General features: G+C 54.2%; 1 protein-coding gene and 1 long non-coding RNA gene across 2 annotated transcripts in view; both read left to right on the forward strand.

Annotated features, from left to right (window-relative positions):
* The first annotated feature begins 137 nt into the window (after window positions 1-137).
* LOC117245444 lies at window positions 138-2,572 on the forward strand. The gene is made up of 2 exons (XR_004500142.1): window positions 138-1,066; window positions 1,849-2,572. It is a non-coding gene; the product is annotated as an uncharacterized LOC117245444 (long non-coding RNA).
* A 1,202-nt stretch (window positions 2,573-3,774) lies between these two features.
* WDTC1 (WD and tetratricopeptide repeats 1) overlaps window positions 3,775-8,256 on the forward strand; it is a 25,591-nt gene continuing 21,109 nt past the window's right edge. The window contains exon 1 of the mRNA XM_015649042.3: window positions 3,775-3,944. The gene's annotated coding sequence lies outside the window, so the exon portion shown is untranslated. The remainder of the gene's footprint in view (window positions 3,945-8,256) is intronic.

Below are 8,256 nucleotides of genomic sequence, written 5' to 3' on the forward strand. Positions count from 1 at the left end.
GCCGTGAGGGGAGCTCGAGGGATGCGGAGGGGACGGGCCGGAGAACGGGAGCGGGGGTGAGGTGGGAGAGGACGGGAGGGGAAGGGAAAGGGAAAGGGCTGCAGGGTGTGTGTGAGGGCTGCGGGGGAAGGAAGGGGTGCCGGGGCAGAGGGTGCTCGTGTGAGGCTGGCACGGGGGGAAAGGCAGGAAGGAGTGCACGGAGAGGGGAGATGTGCGGGAATGAAAGGGCCCCAGAGCGAGGGCAGGGGGTGCCGGAGGAAAGAGGAAAGCGGGCTCCGTGAGGGGCTGGCTGCTGCTGCAGGGGAGCAGAGGGGCGCCAGGGACACCAGCCACCCTGAGGGGACCCAGCCAGGACACGGGGCACTGGCAGAGCGCCCTGGGCTCCTGGCAGCAGCTGAGCAGCCACCGCCTCCTCCGTGTTTGCTCCTTGCAGAGGCACAGCCCTGCTCTGCTGCCCTCGCTGTGGGGTGGGAGAGCTCTGGGCTTGTGGGGACGGACGGAGGGTGGCTGCTGTTCGGGACCGTGCTGGAGCTGTAGCCCCATCGCTGCTTGCTGCTGTGGCCGTGCCCTTCTCCCCGGTGACCGCTTTCTCTGAGTCACCAGGAAATCTGATAAGGCTCCAATAAAACCACTGGAGTAGCGTGGGGGGGTTGCTTGGCACTGAGGGCTCAGCCACCCTGATTTCTTGGTTCCTCTCCAACACCCTGTCACATGTGTGTGACCGGAACAATCCAAACGAGTTTTGACCTGGTTTACTGCCTGAACTTTAGGAGCCAAGGGACCTTTTGGTAAAGATTGCAGCCCCTAATTCTTGAGAGGACTGCATGTGGAAAAGGCATGGGCCCTTTCCATGACATGTGGCAGCTTTGGAGGTGACTTTTGCTGGTTTGCATCACTCACATTCCTGATTTAAGCCTCTCAAAGCGCTGGTGGTCAGAAGGCTGCAGGGAACACGGAGGGCAGGAGGGGAGCCCAGCAGCCCTGTGGCAGCTACGCAGTGGAAAATCACCCCCAAACGTGACCCATCAATTAAAGCAGATCATCAGCCTCAGCAGGAACCCGCTAGGTGTGTCAATTCCTCTTGGCTATGTGCTGGATAGGCAAATTAATCTGTTTTAGCAATTAAGCAAGAAATCCTGAGCGTTTCTCATTCTGAAAGGGCTTAGTCATATCTGGGTGAGAAGCCTGAGCCGGTGCGATGCAGGTGGTGATGTTTGGGTTGAGGCAGGACTGTGCTCTGGCAGTGGGAGACTCCCTGAGACTAAAACACAGGGGCTGCTTTGCTTTCAGAAACAGCTCCTAGGAGCTAGAAGAGGTACGATGTTCCTGTGAAGCAACTGGGTCAGGCTTTTCTCCCTCCTTGTGCCGGGATCAGGCAGAGCTGTGCTGGGGCAGGGCTGGTGGGTGTTTGCAGCATCCAGGGAAGGCCTGCTGGCTTTGGTCGTGCTTCCTTTCCTTGTCCTGGTTGGACCAGGGCCTGTCAGCCTCTTGAGCTCTGCAAAGGATTTTGGTTGGTGCAGATTCTTGGCCAAGAGGAAATTGCTCTGGCCTGACCATTTTAACCTGCAAACAAATCCTAGTCCAGCTCCAGGTGTCTGCAGGACAAACCACTTCCAGAGTACGATCTGTGTCTGTGAAATTGCATTTGCACCTTGGGATGTCCCAACTATGGCACAGGGTGTGAAACTGAACTTTATATGCATGTTTTGGGGTTTTTACACTGAATTTTCTTTTTTTTTTTTCTGTGTAGTATAGCCTGAGGATAGAAGAGGAGACAGGTTTTTATTGAAAGTGTTAAAAATGCCTTTTGTATGACTCATTTTTTTTTTCCTTCTACATTGTAAAAAGGGCAAGCTCTCAGGCAGATTTATTCCTTGCTCCCTGTACCTTTCCTGAAAGGTTGTGAAAGGCCACAGCCCTGTTCCACGAGGATACTCTCCAAGGTGTGGTTATCCTGCAGGAGCTGCATTGCTGCTGGAACGCCTTCTTCGCATTCCCCAGCTTTGAGACTGCATCAGGAAACTCCAGGTCTGACAGAACCAACAAGTCCTCCTTGGCTCCAGCCCTGTCATTCCTGTCACCAGCTAGAGAAAAAAATCAAGCTCCTGTGGCCCAATTTTCTCTCCATTAGCGAGAAAAACTTCCATGTCAAGGGCATCTGAAGCCTGCCTCATTTTCTGTGTGGAGCTTTGGATCCCCATGGAGATGGCATCTGAGAAAAGAAGATAAAACCCTTTTGTGAGGATGGATCCCGATTATTATTTGTTTAATTATAGAGTCTGGACTGGTGCGGAGGCAACAGTTAACAATTACCTTCTCTAAAGAACTTTGACAACAGCTGAATAGGTTAATGAGTTGCAAGGTGGAGGCAAATCATTGCAGCTGTCATTTATGAGGCTGGAGGTGCAAGGAAGAGTCCTCAGGCTTCCACCTGATGTCTCTGATTTAAGGGGCTTTTCCTCCTTCTTTTGGAATAATCAAGTAGCAATTTTCTTCTGCCATGCAGCTGGGATTATCTGGGAGCCAGGGAATTAAGTTCCAAAATAAAATTTAAAGTATTCATTACACTTCATGAACAGACTTCGGGAATATTTAATTGTGGAAATAAATTATAGGGAGGTGAATTGGAAAGTTTTGATTTATTTTACGCACATCCTCTTTCTGAGAGGGTTCATTAAGATAATTGGGACTGGAGGGGACGCCAGCCCTGCTTGTGCTCAGTGTCCCCAGGGCAGGAGGCCGCGGGGAGGACACGGAGCAGGGAAGGATTTTGCAAACACTGCCACCCCCTGGCTCTTCCCTGACTCCTTCTGGCTTTTTATTTCCCACACAAACCCGGGCTGGGTGCTGCTGGACGAGCAGGCTGTCCCACGCTCCGCTTCTGTGAGTTTTTGTGCAGTTTGGCTGGCTGTGGAGAGGCCAGGGAGCCACAGACGGTCCTGGGGAGCCAGCGGAGGATGGGAGCGTCCAGCTCCTCTCCCCCGGGCTGACAGCACTGGCTGTGGAGAAGCTTCAGGGTGAACTCATTGCAGCTTTCCTGGAGGAGCCAAGGAAGAGGGAAAGGGATTGTTTAAAAGGGCCTGGAGTGACAGGACAAGGAGGAACAGCCTTAAGATGGTGGAGTGTAAGTTGAGATGATATTTTGGGCAGGAATTGCTCTCTCTGAGGGTGGGGAGCCCCCTGCACAGGGTGCCCAAGAAGCTGTGGCTGCTCCCGGATCCCTGGCAGTGGCCGAGGCCAGGCTGGGGCAGGCAGTGTCCAGGGAGCAGCCTGGGACAGGGGGAGCTGTCCCTGCCATGGCAGGGGTGGGACGGGACCCTTCCAGGGACAGGGAAGCTCCAGACCCTGATATGCTCTGCCCTCAGCCCCCTCTTCTTTAGGCTGGACAAACTGAGCCATCTCAGTGTACGCCTTAATGGCTTCCCTTCCAGATCCTTCGCCATCCTCTCCGCTGTGGAGCGGTCCGAGCTCAGGGGGCTTTAACCCGTACGTTTGGGGACGGGGAGCCGGCCGCCATCACTCCCCCTCCTTGACTACATCTCCCAGCAGCCCCTTGGCGCCCCCACCTCCCGCCCCCCAGCGCCGATTGGCGAATCTCTCAGTCCGTTTCCGTCCTTTCCATTGGCTGCGGGAGCCGTCAGTTCCGGCGCGGCGGCAGGCAGGAAGGGGCGGAATTCACGAACGGGATTTACGCCTTTTGCGCGGGGCGGGGCGCGGCGGCGGGCGGGGGGGGCGGTTGCGCAGTTGGCGTGGCGCATGCGCAGCGCGCGGCGGCGGGGGGCGCAGCGCAGCCCCGGACAGCTGGCGGGGGTAAACAGGGCCGGGGGCGGGGGGCACGGCCGGGGCCCCGCCGCGGCCCCTGCGCTGCGTCCCGCTCTGCCCCGCATGGATGGAGCCTCGAAACCTCCGGTGCCCGCTGCGCTCGCGCCCGGGAGGCCTGACAGGTAACGGGCCGCCGCGGGCCGGCCGGGCCCCGCGGCCCCTCCGCCCTGACAGACACCCCCCCATCCCCGGTCCCTTCCCTGCCCGCCGCCCCTCGCTGCCCCCTTCCCTGCCAGCTGCGCCCCGTACCCGCTTCGCTCGCAGCTACATCTGCCGGGCCCCTTCTCTGCCAGCCGGCCCCGGTGCCCCGTTCCCTGTCAGTGACATCCCCCCATCCCCTCCCCAGCCCTTGCCCTGTCAGCCGTGCTCCCTGTCTTCCCAGCTCTGCCCCTGTTCCCTATTCCCTGTCAGCTGCCTGCCCTGCTGGCCCCAAACCCTTTCCCTGACAGCTACATCCCCGTGTACCCCCTTCCCTCCCAGCTATCCCCCCTCACCTCCCTTTCCTGACATTTCCCTATCCCTGTCATTCCCATCAGTTCCATCAGAATAGGGGGACACCCCAGGCTCTGTCAGGTGTCCCCTTATTCCCCCAGGGTGTCACCCCCTTCTCTTTACCAGGAGTCTGATTCCTTGTAAAGACTCGTCCTCTCTCCCCAGCCCCTCACCCCCATTTTCTCCAGGCCCTCTTCCCCCCATCATCTGCTGGTACCACCCCTGCCAGGTACAGCTCCTGCTTTTTTGGCTTCCCTTCCCACCCCTGGCACTGCCCTGTCCTCACATTCCTCTCCCCTTTCCTGGGTGTGACCCTGCCCTGCTCCCTCCTCTGCTCACTGTCCCCTTGCTAAAGCCTCCACAGAAACTTTCCTTGCCCTGAGTGTCCTGCACCCCCTTTCCTTGGAGAGGGGATCAGCCTCTCCTCCTTTGCCAGTTAAACTCCTTCCTGGAGCTGCTGGGCCATGCGGGACCTGGCACTGGGATGTTGCTTGTGCTGGGCTGAGGGGTCGGCTGGCATCTTCCCTTTTTCCCGTGGATATGTCAGCTGGGGATCAAGGGAGAGGCAGGACTGCAGTGGGAAGCAGCCTGTGGCCTGAGTGTGTCAGAGTTTCCCTGACAGACCCCTCGTGCTGGCTCTGTCAGGGCTTGGATCTCACCTCTCCTCCTGGCTCCCTGCTCCTGGGGAGCCACTGCTGCTCCTGACAGCTCCTTCAGCTGGAGCAAAACCTTCTTTTAACATGGTGTTTGCTGCTAACCAGGTCATTCCCTCTTGGTTTTTCAGGTTTCCTAAAAAAAAAAAAAAAAAAGTATTCCTATCGACACTTAAATATTTTAATTTGATCTGTGACCTCTTGGAAAGTCAAGGTAAAGAGGGCAGGGAATTAAGTTGTGAGGATGAAGAAGCCTCTCGAGGTGGGTTCTGGGTGGTATTTGGATGGGTGAAATAATTTATAGATGCTGAAGGGAAGGGCTGAAGGAATCTTCCCTTGGGATGAGTGCTGTGTCCAGAGGCTCGTGGTGTGCAGCGTGTTGCTTTTTCCCAATGACCTTGAGTTCGGAGCCTGAGAAACTTGGGCACATCCAGGCAGTTAGGAATGGGATTGCTTGTTTAAAACTGCTGATTTCAGGAGTCCTGCTGCTTTGTGGAGTTCCTTGGGGTGGATGGAGCTTTTCCAAAGGCTGTTGGTGCCAGGGCTGGGGCTCTGACCCCCTGTGCAGAGCCTGTCACTGTCACTGTGCTGCTGTGGGTGGGAGGTGCCCAGGTGGTTCCCTGAGAGGGAAATACAATCCAGCAAAGGAGCAATCTCCCAAATCCAAGCTGTGCTGGGAAGGACTGATGTTAAATTGATGGAATTATTTGTATTATCAGTGTTGAGGTTTTGTTTCCAGGCGTGGAGTGAGTGTTCCTCCATGCCCTGGAGTGCCCTTTGGAAGTGCACTTTCCCAGGAGCTTAAGGGGCTTTGAAATGACTGTCAGTGTAAAGAGAGTCTGCCAGATTTGGAGCCCATGGAAATCTGTGCCTTGTTAATTTTTGACTGTGGATTTAAAGGCCGAGTGTTGCGAAAGTTGTGTTTGTGCCCCTGGTGTTCTGTGTGGCAGGAGAGTCCAGCAGCAAAGTGCAGCAGGTGGGCTGATCCCCTGTGAGCTCCAGGGAGCACTTTGAGAAGAGCTGGTCACTGGAGGGGGTGACAGCAGTTACTGCATGCCAGGTCCTGGTCTGGGGTGTTCCAGGAAGGTTTGGAGCAGTGAGGGATGAGGGAAAGTTGTCCTTGAAAGGTGATAGAGAAACGTGCCCCAGTGCCATCCAAGAAATAACCCCAAAGGGTCACGGAATCGTGGAATGGTTTGGTTGAAGGGGGCCTTAAAGATGTTTTTATTGCAGTGTCAGGAACACCTTCCACAGCCCAGGTTGTTCCAAGCCCTGTGCAGCCTGGCCTGGAACACCTGCAGAGATCGGGAGGGATGGGGTGGTCTCGTACATGTGGCCAGAGAGAACTGGTACCAACAGTGCAGGTTTATCCTAAATTGTCCCTCACTCTGGGACTTAATCCCTCATTCCACCAGGAGCTGGTTGTGCTGGGTTGGTTAAAAGTCAGAAGCTGCAAGAATGGGTTAGAGCAGAATTTGCATGGTGGTTTTGCCTAAAGAGGAACATACTTTACCAATTTCCATGGTGGAAATTTCCAAGGAATTTCCAATTCCTTTGGTGGTGACAGACTCTTTGGAGGGACTTCATGTTTGGATGCCTTTGTGTCTAAAAATTTGGGAGGCACAGATTATTTTTGTCTGATTTTTGTTATGTATGTTTTGCAGGAGATCTGAAATCTTGGGAGATTTTGTTTTATTCCAGGGTCAGTTTGAAATTTGAGGCTGGCTCTACCTGAAAAGTGATGGGGTCAATAATATTTTGTGTTAAGAACACTTAATATTTATTTTATTTATTTTCTTTTTTATTTATTAATATTGAATGAGGTAACTGTCATATCCATGGGGATTGGGAGTCTGGGATTGTGATCAGTTGTGGCTGATGCTCAAAATGTGATCTGGAACGAGAATTGGGACTTCTTAATCCTTTGTCTGTGGTTCCATGGTAATTTAAAGGTTGCCAGAGGCTTTGTAGCTGTGGAATACCTGTTGAGCAACAAAAAATAGCAAAGGGAAAGGAGGAAAAGGCTCTTGGAGCCTTCTTGGCCGAGCAAAGGGACAAGATCTGGGAGGCCTTTGAGCATTTCACAGCATCCAGTTGCCAAGTCAAGCACTTTCCTGGAAGGAGAGACACCTTAGACTCCTGCATTCCTGTTTGACTGGGTTTTATCCAAGCCTGTTACCCAAGATCTGATTGCATGGATGATTTTCCTCACCTGAATCTTTTAAAAAGTAAAGTTCAGATGTGTTGATCTCCTGAGAGCTGTACTACAGTGTTGTGTTGGGGTCACCTCTGAGTTACCACAGCTGGCAGTGACGTGTCCAGAGAGTTGGGAAGCTCCACAACACCTCAGTAACCCCAAAAACACTCCCAGAAACAGCCAGCTGCTGTGTATTGCTGCTCTCCCCCAGCCAGGGTGGGAACCAGAGGTCCACAGGGCAGAAAATGCTGGCACAGAGGAGTCTTTGTTAAAACCAGGGAATTCGGGTCTGTTAAGGAGTGGTGGTTTTGGGGGGTTTGGATGTTCCTTCCCTCTGGATGTCCTGTTTATACAGAGGGGTTGTAGGGTATTAATGGTTTTGCAGTGACTTATTTAGCTCTAAACTGGCCTCTTGGTGAGGGTTATTTCTGGCTGTATATGGGAGATCTGGATCTTTCCATGCACAAGCATTTTTCCACGTGTGTCCTTGAGGTTGTTTTGTGCTGTTGGAAGAGAAAGCAGCTGATTAGAAGTTAGAAATAGCCTTTCATTAGAAGTTAGGCATAACTAGAGGTAGGAGATGTGACAAAAAGACTCCTCCAAGAGCAGTGGGGTGTTTGTCAGACGGGAGGTGACAGCCTGCCTGGCACTGGAGGGGCCCTAGGAGCCAAACTGAGTTCCTCAAAGAGGAAGAGAAGAAATCTGCCTGGCAGGGAGGAAGAGGAGGAAGCTGGATGTTGCTTGGAGAGGGGAGGCTGTGGACAGAGCCTGGGGATGTTGTAGGGAACAGAAGGCTGCAGACAAGACTGAGGCACTGAGGTGTGCTGAGATATTGTCCCTGTGTGTTTTCAGGATGGACTTGGGAGCAGCCTGAGCCCGTTCCCTCTCCTCCTGTCCCTGTTCCTGGCAGCAGAGCCCGACCCCCCCGGCTGTCCCCTCCTGCCAGGGACTTGTGCAGAGCCAGAAATGTCCCCTGAGCCTCCTTTGCTCCAGCCTGAGCCCCTTCCCAGCTCCCTCAGGAATTCTCCAGCCCCTTCCCAGCTCCCTCAGGAATTCTCCAGCCCCTTCCCAGCTCCCTCAGGAATTCTCCAG

The sequence above is a fragment of the Parus major genome, chromosome 23, assembly GCF_001522545.3.
Source record: "Parus major isolate Abel chromosome 23, Parus_major1.1, whole genome shotgun sequence".
NCBI lineage: Eukaryota > Metazoa > Chordata > Aves > Passeriformes > Paridae > Parus > Parus major.